Genomic DNA, 12958 nt, shown 5'->3' with positions numbered 1-12958 from the left:
TGTAAACTCCAGAAGTTTTCCTTTGACCTTCTCTAGGACGCGGCTGACATCAACAGCTCAGTTTGGCGTCACCAGAAGAACACCACTGGAGTGCTGAGCAGAGAAGAACGTTCACAGACTGCTTGGCTGAGAGGTATTGTAAGGTGGTTTTCTCTAAGAGTCTGTCTTATGTTAGTAACAGCGGCAACGCATTTTCAAGCTTGCAACCGGGATAAATGCGCTCCATCGCACCAGCAACAGACTCAGTTTTGAGTCTGTTGTGGGAGGGAGCCTGAGACTCAAGCATTTCATTGCTGTTGCTTTAATTGTTGTGATTATGACAAATGAACTATCTTTAAAAAAAGCTACATCCTTCTTTAAAAATTATGCTTCTTAAAAGTATGTATTAAATTGACTACCGGTCCTCCAAATGTTTTTATGTATATGCCGGTCCTTGGAACAAAAAAGGTTGGGAACCCCTGTGTTGAAGGACCTCAGCATCACACTGGAGCCCCAGGTAGGGGGGCCCTCCGATGGCCACCGGGTATTTACATAAATCCCAAACATCTGCGTCCTGGCCCTCCCATCCATTAGGCCTTAACGGAACAGCAAACAACATGCTGGGTCAGTATCCACATCTCCAGGCCTCCTCACCTCAATAGAATGTTACCTCATTTAGATTACCCTCAATGTGACTAATGTGAGAGAAAACTCATCATTACTGCACCAGTGGCCCTGCTTTCAAACACACACATAACCACACACAAAACCAACAGCGCCAATAATACCTCTTATTGGCTGCCTTGGTGCTCGACAGGGGTCTACATGAATTATTGAGAGATGCCACTTTATATATGATCATCTTCTCTATTATGACAAAGTTAAAGACACACACAGTCAAAATACATCATTTAAGAAATAAGTCGTATGTAATTTGATTATAACAATTAAAATTATGATTTAAATATGTTATGAATTCTATATGAATTCTTGAAACAAGCATTTTTGAGTTATGTAGTTATGTATTCCTAGTTTGGAATAACATAAAATCCATTACCACAATTTGGTTGATATTTGACAAATTAGGTAAATTAGCTCCATCGTTTGATAACCAATTGTTCCACTTTCACATCTATTCTATCTCGATGTGTTGATCTTTAAACAAACTTCTTCATCCAGAATCTAGAGGAACGTGAGTCATCACAAAGTACCATCTTTGGACTCAGCCAACTATTGGACTTGTGTATTTGTGTGTGTGTGTGTGTGTGTGTGTGTGTGTGTGTGTGTGTGTGTGTGTGTGTGTGTGTGTGTGTGTGTGTGTGAGGGAGATCCAATTTTAAGATCCAATTCTGTTTATACACCACGTATCAGATCTTCACAGAATCCCAAGCTCCCATGTGCATGTGCGTCTGCGTGTGTTTGTGTGTCTGGATGAAACTGGTTTGTGTCCCAGGTAGACCCCCCCCCCATTGAATCACACCAGAAGAGAAGTGTGGTGAAAGGTGAGGGGGAGAAAGGAAGAGACAGAGGTGGAAATGGAGATGATATGGACGTAGTTGAACGAGAGATTATGAAACAAAGCAAGTGCTTGTTAATATATCAAAGCAGAAGCAGCTTTTACTCAAGGCTCAATCCAAACGTGGCTCTTTTTCAGGCAAATGTTGGCTTATAAAAGCGATGTTCACACGTTAAGTAAAAGAGGGTTACGAAATACCTTTTCACAGCTGTTATTGCACTTCTTTCTTTGCTCCCACCTGGGCACTTTTAGGTGTGTAATTGTCCATAAATGTCTCCTTATTCGATCCTCCATTAATTTCAGATTTCCTGCTCTCTCTCTCAACCTCTCTCTCTACCTCTCTTGACCTCTCCCTCTCATCCCCCACCACCCTCTCTCTCTCCATGTCTTCCTCTCTCTACCACTCCCTCTCAACCTCAGTCTCCACATCTTCCTCTCTCTACCTCTCCCCCGCTTCTCTCTCCATGTCGCTCTCTCTCTACCTCTCAACCCCCTCTCTCTCCATGTCTCCTCCTCTCCACATCGCCCTCTCGTTCCCTCTCCATGTTATTCTCTCTCTACCTCTTTTTTTGAAACACCACACAACTAACATCCCATAATACTGGTGGCTAAAGCACTGCTTGGCTTACTGTCTATTAATGGTGAGAGAGAGAGAGGGGGGGGGATTTAGAGAGTTAACAAGAAAGGGTGGGTGTGCGAGTGAAATTAGAGGGTATAAGAGATAGATTTATAGAAAAAGGTAGAGTTGTTTCACTTCCAGGGGCTGCTCTCCAAATCTTCTAATTACGATTTGTGTGGGAGTCTGTGTGTAATTATGGGGTTAGCTACCTGAAGCCTCTCTCTATCTCTCCCACCCTGGCCCTCGCTCTCCCTCTCTCATCCTTCCACACGTCCATCTCTCTCCCCTATTTCACAATCCATCCTTTCTATGACACCACACCATCATCCACCTCCTCACACACACACACAGACCCTTTTCGTTCTGGACCATGGTTTATTGTTAGCTTCTGTCCATCTAGCCTCTCTCGATACAACTAACACACATCCTTTATATCTGCTAGACAGACCAACCCCAAATTGGTTCATACCAATACACTAAGCACAGATGTGGGTGTTTACCTATCATCCAACAAATACGCATCAAACAGGTTTAAAAAGGTAACAAATATCATTACATCAGGCCTTACAGTAAATATTCATGCATGGACCCATGCCACTACATACAAAGTACATGTTAAGTAAAGGATAATTGATTTAGCGGAGACCACAACTGCGTCATTGAATGACTGACTGCATGCGAGGGAAATGTTTGGTGCGGCCACAATAAGGATGTGTGAGGATGCGTCAATAGCCGCTGCGTCACAGATACTAATCTTTGTCTATAATCCTGACTATGTTTCTGGGTACTGACTTATACACATATTTTCAGGGCATTCTTTGTACATATTGCTTGCTATATCACTAACTAAAAGGCAGTAAAAGGCACGCAAAATTCAAACATTAGCACAGTACATAGAAGAAGAGCTCAACAGCCCCCCCACAGCCCAACGCTGCGGCGGGAGTGGCCGTCGAAGAACGCTTGACAAACGTGGGTTGGCACATTTGAAAATCAAAGGGAGACGGATTGGATTTTTTATGAACTTCCATTTGTAAAAACTCATGATAGAAACAGAACACATGCATTCTGTCTGAAAGCGAGGCACTTTCTCCCACTTTTATTCACTGCCACTCGTGTTCGTTTGAGGCTCCTCCGGTTAATGAAGACATACGTCAAGCCTTCTTTCAATATTTATCTCACCGCGCCGAAGCAAACAATGTGGGGAAACTGGGGGGGCAACGCACGTGCATTCTCTGAAACGCAAACCTGTCCTGATACACAAAGAAACACACACACACATGTTATTTAGCCCACACACGTCCTAATACAAAGAAATCCCATCTTTACACAGAGACACAGGTACAAGCACAAATAGACATTTTTGTACATGCATAATTACATGAACATGTACGCTAACACACACATTACAACACACAACACTTTACTCTTCATTAAGCACAGATTTGTACACATTGTGCACTCAAACATGTTTTGTACGCACACACACACACACACACACTGAGAGAGAAAGAGGGAGCATGATAATCAGAGAAAATGAGAGAAAGAGAGAGATGAAGATGGAGAGAGATTGAGCAAGAAGAGTGGTCCAAAGGGGCTGGCTCTTTGTTGAACCACCATGTGTACAACACAGGGAATAACAACAGCTAAAGTAGACAAAGACATAAGGAGAGAAAAGAAGAAGAAGGATTCCTCTGGTGGATCATGCATGGGTACTGGTCCCTCGCAAGGGAGACACGGATGATTACATACATATATTAATAGAAAATAAACCACAAAAGAGACAGTGATAGAGAGAGAGACAGAGAGAGCTAGAGAATGAATGTCGAATAGAGTGTAAGAGAGACAGAGCAATAGAGATATCTACAATAAACAATACATTGTGGGGAAAAAGGAGGGGATATTAAATCTCCCTCTCACACAAACCTCTGTGAAATACACACACACACACACACACACACACACACGCACCTTAAATTCTGAAATTGTTTTACCCAAACCGGAAAGAGGAAAATGTAAAATACATAACATTCATTAACAAAACACAAAAATCAGTACAGGTTTTAAACCTCTGTTTACACATGTGGAGGATACAACAAACATGTGTGTTTACTGGCTAATTAGTCATTAACACAACCCACGAAAATGGAAATACCGACACAACTACCATTGCTGTTCTCGTATCACACTCTTGTTGATACATTAATACCATTTAATACACAGCTCTTCTAAATGCTGTGGAACGCTCCGTTCACTTGCATGGGCCGTCCCGACTTCCGGTGGTTATTTTTCAATAATGACTGTTGCTAAGCATATAATGACAAGGAAAGTGGATTTTTTTCACATCTTTCGTATCACTCTGCAAGTAGTCCGGTAACTTATCAACCCCAGCGTACTCGGTTGCTAAGCGACGTCTAGTCTTTGGCAGACTATTTCTCTGCTGATCAACACTGCGAATGCTGGTAACAAAGAAATTGTAAAAAGACACACCGTGTCACACGTGTTTGAGCAAGTAGCCGTGTAATAAGCGGGATAATGTATAGAATGTCACCGGTCATTATTGGGATATAAGCCCCTTCAGGGCGAAGCAAGACACCTCTGCTTTGCGTCTGTGTCCTGTTCGCCCTGTTGGTGCTTATTTCCCGACAATGACCGGCATTCTATACATTATCGCTTACATAATGAACATTCACCACCGGGTGGATTCCAGGACAATAAACCTGAAACGTATCCCTCAGAAGATATTAGCTTAGCCAGCTTAATAGGGTTACAATCTTCATAGCCACTTGCATTTTTCCACACCACAAGGAGCTTTAATGTTAATATATCATATTTACACTATATATTATGTATATATATATATATAAATTAATCTTTTAACTCAACCCCTTTTGCAATGGTTGAAAACAATGTCATTGGTTAATTGCCAGACGGTAACTATATTTTCTTGCACACACTTGTTTTTGATTATGCTAGCACCAAGCTAATGAACAGCAATACAAATTAGATCCTCTTTTTCATGCTAGCAGCAGATGATTTGTTGCTCCGAATTAAGCTAATCTTTAATGACTAACACTTGAAATCAAAGCTGTTCATTATCCTTGATTATATGTGTTGTTTCACTAGCAACAATTGCAAATAAGCACGTTTTTTTATACTTTAAATACATATCTCTCTCTAGTCTCTTCCCACCGCTTCAAAACAGAACAAGGCCTAAACCACATTTGTGCTCTTGATTTATTTCTAGATATTTTTTCTTAATCATTTCTTTACTATTATCATTATTATCCAAACCTTGATTGTATTTTTTTTTATTTTCCATGATAGTTACAATTTTTAAGATATATTCCTTTTTCTGACAACATTTTTGGGAAAGCCATAGAGTTGCCTCATCAAAAAAAAAAGTTGTCTTCTGGACGAGTGTAGCCCTTTGAGACTATATCAGTGAGAGCGCACTGTTTATATCAGCTTGACAAAAACACTCATTGAGAGAGCACTGTTTACATCAACTAGACTAAAACACTATCAGTGAGAGAGCACTGTTTACATCAACTAGACTAAAACACTATCATCGAGAGGGCACTGTTTACCTTTTAATAAAACTCTGAATACACATTTTCTTGTCCAGAAGAAACCAGCGGCACAGAAGTTTTTTTATTCAAGCAATGTAGCACGAGTTGGAGTGGAGTTGGTTGGTTTTTTTAAACAAAATAAACAATAATAATGGGGGGGGGGGGGGGGGCGCCAGAGGATCAGGGTAAGGTAAGGGGGGCGTTTGCTCAAAAAAGATTGAGAAACACTGAACTAGACTAAAACACTATCAGTGAGCAAGGGGTTGCTCACTGATAGTGTGCTGTTTTTCCCTTAAAATCAACCCATGAACGCTAGCCAGCTCGGGAGCTGACTTGCAGCTAAGGGCACACAAAGCAAGTGTTCTTTTTAAGGGGACAGAAATGGGACTATCAGTGAGAGAGCACTGTTTATATCACTAAAACACTATCGCTCTGTGCGTTAACATGACACTCAAGAAAGTCGAAATTATTGGGTTAGTCCATATGATTGGATTATTAAGATGCATGTACACACCTTAGTTGAGCTAAAATCTGGGTTACTCAGTCGAATTAAGACCCCTAGATTATTCGACTGTTAGTCGCATTAAGCGTGCATGTATGGATTGGGATTGGATTATGCGTTCTGCGCATACTCAAGATCATTTCCGGGGGCCGTGAGCCGGAAGTAGAAGGGGTAGTCGTGTTTTTGTCACCGTCGGAAAACGAGAAAGTGTTTTATTTAAAAAGGTGGCGCAGAAGATGGAGGAAGCCGGTGAATGTAGTTACCCCCTATAACAATTGTATCCTAGTTATAGGTTGAGACAAGGTAGCGCACGATGCCATGGACCAACTAACAAGTACACACCTTGCATGAACACAGGTTTGGACACCACAAAACAAACACCCACACAGGCCTCTGACAGATGCGTGCCAAATATAAGGCCCTGTCCACATCGACGAAAATGATCCGTTTTCAGTTGATGCGTTTCATGAGTATCTCTGTAAAGACGGACTTGTTGCGAAAACACATCGAGCTGTAGAAACGCTGTTGTACATATTCAAGGCCACTGTGTGGCGCTGGTTCTCCACAAAAAAAAGTGGAGCGCGCATCAAACCTGCACGCATCAAGCCCTTGCGCGCTGTATATAAACATACAGTCGAGGAGGATAGAGCAGTTGTTAAACCTTTTAGATTGAGAAGAAATACTTTTTAATGTACAGTTAGTAATTCAATTTTAAGGGGTTGTATTTAAACCTGCAAAAATAATCCCCCCAAAAAAATCAACGCAACTCCAGCGTCCCCAGCTGGTGGGGGGGCGATGACATCATCATTTGCTTTTCAGGCGTTTATCTGAATCCACCCATGAACCTGGTTTCAGAAAAGTGTGTTTTCGGGCACCGGATCCGCCGTACCTGTCTGGACAGGTGCGCAAGCCTAATGCGCTTTCATCAAAAAATCGGCTCTGTGTGGATGGGGCCTAAGTTTCCTTGCTCCTGCTGATCTCCATCAGTCCCTCTTTGTTTGTGCTCTCTCTGTTCTGTTTTCCTCCTTCTCTTCGCCTTCCCTCCCCCAGACCAGTCATATATACTGTCATATCAACCGATCATCCATCATCCTTATCGTCATCAGTACATTAGCAACATACTAGCATTAGCACTTTAGTGTTATCCATTGAGGCAGAGTTGTATGCCTCAAGCCCGAGTTTCATGACTTTACTTAATTTCAGTAGCTGCTGCTTAGACCGCGTTGTCAGATTTGAGGGCTCTTTAGCAGCTCGGTGGTCAGTGATGACCAAGCAGCCTCACAGAAGAAGTTCTCCACTGGGACCTTTCTTTGTGGAGCGTGTATGTTGTTCCCGTGTCCACACAGGCTTCCTCTGGGTGCTTACCAGTTGTCCCCCACCCACACCGAAAGACATCCAAGTTGTGTTAATCCTACTACCCTGGGCCAAGCGTATCGATCCTGGGTACCAGGGCGCCAAACTGTGGCTGCCCACTGGGACAAATGACAAATGATCTATTAAAATAAAACAACAGAACTATATATATATATATGTCTTGTACTTATTGTTCCTCCAGGATTTCGAGTGCGCAACATTTCACACTACGTTGACCAATCCCTTTGAAGACTAATCATCTCAATTCCACATGACAAAAGGTATTTCAACAAATTTACTTCCATCTTTATGAACGTTAGGAAAATTTGCAGTGTGAGTGTGCCTGTGCAGGTGTGTGTGTGAGTCAGAGAAGTCAAAAGAGTTTAAGCCTAACTTGATGTGAAACATTGCACAGCAGCCCACACACACAAACACACACCCCAGCACACACACACACACAGCAGAACATCTGATGAAGTGGAAGAGTGAAATAATTAACAATAAACATGATGAACTGATGAAGAGTGGTGAAATAATTAAAGTTTTAAAGTTTGGTACACTGAGATTAGGAAGGCCGCCGAGTCATAGCCTCTGAATATTAGCGCTTATTCTGCAGTATTCACCAGAGGGACATTTAACAGGGAGTACAACGTGACCTCAAGTCAAGGGAAATATCTGCAGTGGAAATAGCTACACTCAAGCATGTACAAGAGTGCCCATAGATGTAATCCAAACAAAGTACATCCTAAAATACTTTTAGGATGCAACATCTTCATTCAATAAAGAACTTTTTTATTGTATCCATCCATCCATGATTCTTTACACGCTGTCAATCCATCCATCATTCCTGCTGTCAGATCCAGTCTTTCCCCTCTGCCCGTCCTGGCTGGCTGGTGGATGGATGGGTAACCAGCCATCCATCCATCTTTAACATACCACTGACACAGGCATTGTCAGCTGTTAGAATCTCTCTGGTCCCCTTCTGTGTATCAACGTGTAGTTAGGACAACAGCTGTCCATAGCCATTCATGCTAGTGTGTGACAGACGTTGTGGGTCTCCTGTCTGTTCCTGTGTGTGTGTGTGTGTGTGTGTGTGTGTGTGTGTGTGTAGGAACAACAAACCCCCTTTCCACCAATCTTCACATCTCTCTCACACTCACTCACTCACTGCATGACAGGTGCCTCTGATTGGGTGTTGATGAAAAAAGAAAAAAGACAAAACACTGTTTCCCAGAGCGCATTGCAGCCAGCTGCCCATTCATGCGACCATGCAGGCTTTACCCGGGCAGCGTGTGATTAGGAGTCTGGGTTCATCTGAAGACGTGAGACCCTCCGTGTCATGCTCCGCGGAGCCACACATGAGCGAGGCCGTGGGCAGCGGCTGGAGGCGGTGCCAATCGACCCCATGTTTTCTGTCTCTGGTTGTGTTTGTGTTTGGCCATCTGTGTGTGTTCAAGTGTGTGTTTTTTTCTTTCCCACTTTGTCAAAGTCAACTTTCCTCCTGCCTTGTCCAACCTTTTTCTCCTCTATGTACTTTTCAGCTTAACATTTTTGTTAAGCTTCTGGGTATTGGAATATTTCCATGTTTATGTAATTTCCATGCTGCAGTGTTTAACTTAGAAGCAGGCAAGCTTGGAAGGAAACAAAAGAAAGACACATGGATTAAAATAGGAGACGCTGGACGCCAGCATGGGGTTGGTGTGTCACCATGGATGACACATCAAAAATAGTACAGAAAACTACAGAGCCCCTTTGCTATTTTAAATAGAATTCATAAAAATAAAGTAAAGTGTGTAAATTAAATAATATGAATGAATTTTAACTTCTAAAAAACATGAGCAAAAATCAAATACCTTTCTGGTGGCTGGATTGACGTGATTCTAAAATAGAAATCAAATAAAGGAGGATTGATTTGTTGAGAGGGTGTCATGTCCATTTAGTTATTCATCAAAAAGAAAAACCTTGCTTGGACAGAACTGCTGACAGTGAGGAGGGTATGGATAGATAGAAAGAATAGAGATGCTGAAAAAAAGTCATACAAGCATGACTCTAGAAGCAAATTCCAGAACATTCCAACCCAATCACATACAGCTACATTGCAAACTCTGCTCCCCAGAGTTTAATAAGTTGATTCTTATTGGTTTGGGGGAATGTTTCTGATATGAAGAATACAGACAACGTCTAGCCATCATCGCCAGAAGACAATAGGACAATAAGATTTATCAATGATGAGATTGGGTCTGCGGGGGACATTAGTCCCCATAATGACACCATAACCAAAAAGTGTGTGTGTGTGTTAGACAAACAAACCTCTGCGGGGACGGAGTGGAGGACGAGGCGAGGACATGGGGAGGAGGGTGGGTAATAGGGAGGAGAGGATTTGGGAGGAACGAGGAAGGAGCATCCAGCTTTGTGTCTTTAATCATAATCACAGGAAAGTGACAGTTGGGTGGCCTGGTGCAGTCACAGCCAGACAGGCTAACCAAAGAGCCCATCTGGTCCTCATATCGTCCCCACAATAGACCACTAATCTGAATAAATGGGCCCCCCCTAACTTCATTCACTTTTGTAATGGCTTCACCCATCACACACTTAGTGGAAGAAATGAAGGAAATGAAAAGGGAGGAAAGAAGTAAAGTTCATTTTGTTATCTCAGAGAGAGGGAGTGATTGGGCTGGGTCGAGGACAACTGGGTACGGAACCACAAAATAACTCATCATCTCAGCCTTGCAGACGTAGGATGGCCTGGTACAGCATTGGTTGTCCATATCAGATGTCAGTTGGTCAAAGTATGCATTTCCTGTTACATGTCAATTGGTCAACACCACCTGGTATAATAAAAGCAACAATTTGTCCAAATTAGAACCCTCCACAGATTCATCTGCAGTCATCATTCATCTGCCTGTTTCCTGTTTCCAGTAACAAAAAACCCACCAGGAAAATTGTTGCCAGCATAGTCTCTAGTGTTGTTATCAAAAAAGTCAATTCTCACTGGACCTTAGTCACTCACACGACAAATAAAAACATAAAGTGAGATATGGAGAGATGTGATTCATGTAGGAAGTTTTGTAAATATTATTCTGTATGTTTGGCCAACAGGAATGACAGAAGTCCCGTGGGAACATTTACTTTGAAAGCAAGTTGTGGACACAAAGTAGTACCCTGAAACACAAACACAAGTAAATTTGAACATCGATAAATTTAAAAAAAATAAATAAATAAGAACAACCCTGTATTTTCCATAAATTAAATAAAACTTCCCTTGAGCTGTGTTGTTGCCCCAACACAGCTCAAACCCTCGCTAGACTGGAAGTCCAAATAAGGTGATTTCTGTAGTGCACACCAAGCCCATCTCTAGTGTCCAAAGAAATGGTTTACAGACACCGACAAATGACTTGTATTTCTCTGAAAATATTTGCTTGCATAAATATTCGATCTTATGGTCTCTGAAATGAAGACTATTCAGCAGTCCATGAAGAAAGAGAGAAGGAAAGAACAAACCAACAAAAGTTGGCCTGAGATATTTCACCTGCTCTAAATTGGGGATATATGGTCACACAATGTGGTGCGATGTAATAATATATTGGTGTTATTACACAGGATCCCCTGATACCTGAGGGTTAGTCACACATGCTTAGTGCTCGCATTGTTACAGTGAATCATTAAACATCCTACATTTTTGCTCAAGTGCTCATTATTTCTAAGTGTTCCCAACACCACAGGCCAAATGCAGGGCACAGATGGAGCGACAGACAACGGACAGATGTGGATTTGAAGGTTCAAGGCACTGCCATTTTCCCCCTCAATGTCTCAGGTTTGAAGGGCGTGGGGAGGGGCAGAGTTCAATAGCAGCCTGACATCTTGTCTGAGAGGGCCATTAGGAGAGTGTGAAAAAGGTTTAGCCCGTCCCCTGGCAACCAGCCTTCAGCCTCCATGACGGAGTGTGTGAGATTAAACCTCCTTTCCATCCACTTCATTCAAGTGATTTTTATTTTATGCAGTAATGCGAAGAAACAATACTGTTATATAACACCTAAATATCTGTTGTTTACATATTGCACTATTTCGTTATTAAGAAGTTGGTTTAATCCTACAGATGTTTTGCGTATTTGACAGAGGTGGGGGATTCATAACATCACTTGACTCAGGTCACAAATTTAAGGACTTGAGACTTTGTTGATCAACATTGTTAGAAGACCTGGCATGATTTTGACTTGATATTCATTTACTGAGAATTGACTCAGACTTGGGACAGATGACTTGGGACAGATTTGCATTCATCTAGATATTGAGAATTGAGATATTGAGCATTTTTGTTTGTAACATGATTGGTTGATTTCTTACCCTCTTAACATAGCGCACCTAAAACTAAGCACTCTGCATCCTGAGATGCGTTTCGATATCAAAACAATATTTTTTATGTCCCTTTAGACATATATCTACGTCTAGATATACACATTCATATTCATAGCTATTCATACATTTACATATATATTTATATATTTATATCTTTATATCTTTACATGCATAATAATTTAAATGCAATGCACAATGTGAGGTGGTTGGCCTCTGATCTGGGATTTGTAGTCGATCTCCAAAAACTTTCGGCTGTCAATCAGGGCTAAAATCTTGTGAACTAAGCTTTAGAGCCCTTTAGAGCTATTGGGCTGTGTTGTAATCAGAGCCCCACACTCCATTGTTGTTCATTAAGGAGGCTTGTTATTGACTGCCACAAAATGTGAAATATCAGTAAGACTTATTAAGCGTAAGCAGAATAACAGTTTTCACTAGTGTTGAAAATATAACTAAATTACTAAAATAAATGTGGAAGCTGGGGTAAATCATCAGAATTCCGAATGACTTGACTGACTTGACTTATAGCAGGACTCCCATTCTCACAGTGACTTGACTTATAGCAGGACTCCCATTCTCACAGTGACGATGCGAAGATAAAAAATTGCATACTCAATCACAATCGCAATAGCGGTCTAAAGAAATCGCAATTTGATTATTTCCCCAAATCGTTCAGCCCAAGGGGCTTGGGACTTGTGGGTTCAGACTTCAGAATTTCACATGGTTTGACTTACTCCCACCTCTGGTGTTTATTGAGCAGGTATAGGGTGCTAGACATGTTGCTTTGGGATACCTGAAGGTAGACCACAGAGAATGGGCTTCTAACCAACAACCTTTCCGCTGAGAGTAAAACCACCTCACCCCCCACACTATCCTCCATTGTTTTTGTCCACTAGCTGTTATTACACTTGAGATCAGGAACAACTTGAACCTGCTGAATGTCTGCCCCCTCACAAGAGCAAACTTAACTGGAATCCAACAACGTAGAACTTTTCAGAGAAACAAAATTGGCAGCTCTATACTCGCAACACAAGCCATAGAAACAGTGGTCTATGCTCACGATAAAA

The 12958-nt window shown here is 41.7% G+C and overlaps 1 protein-coding gene across 2 annotated transcripts in view; it reads right to left on the bottom strand.

The window, feature by feature from the left end:
- LOC311366589 (glutamate receptor ionotropic, delta-1-like) overlaps window positions 1–12958 on the bottom strand; it is a gene marked incomplete at both ends in the record, with an annotated part of 424970 nt that overhangs the window by 153796 nt on the left and 258216 nt on the right. The gene's annotated exons all lie outside the window — the stretch shown is intronic.

The sequence above is a fragment of the Micromesistius poutassou genome (genome assembly GCF_964030765.1).
Source record: "Micromesistius poutassou genome assembly, chromosome: 21".
NCBI classification, from domain to species: domain Eukaryota; kingdom Metazoa; phylum Chordata; class Actinopteri; order Gadiformes; family Gadidae; genus Micromesistius; species Micromesistius poutassou.
The sequence above is the reverse complement of the archived record's forward strand: the minus strand, read 5'-3'. Positions and strand labels throughout refer to the sequence as shown.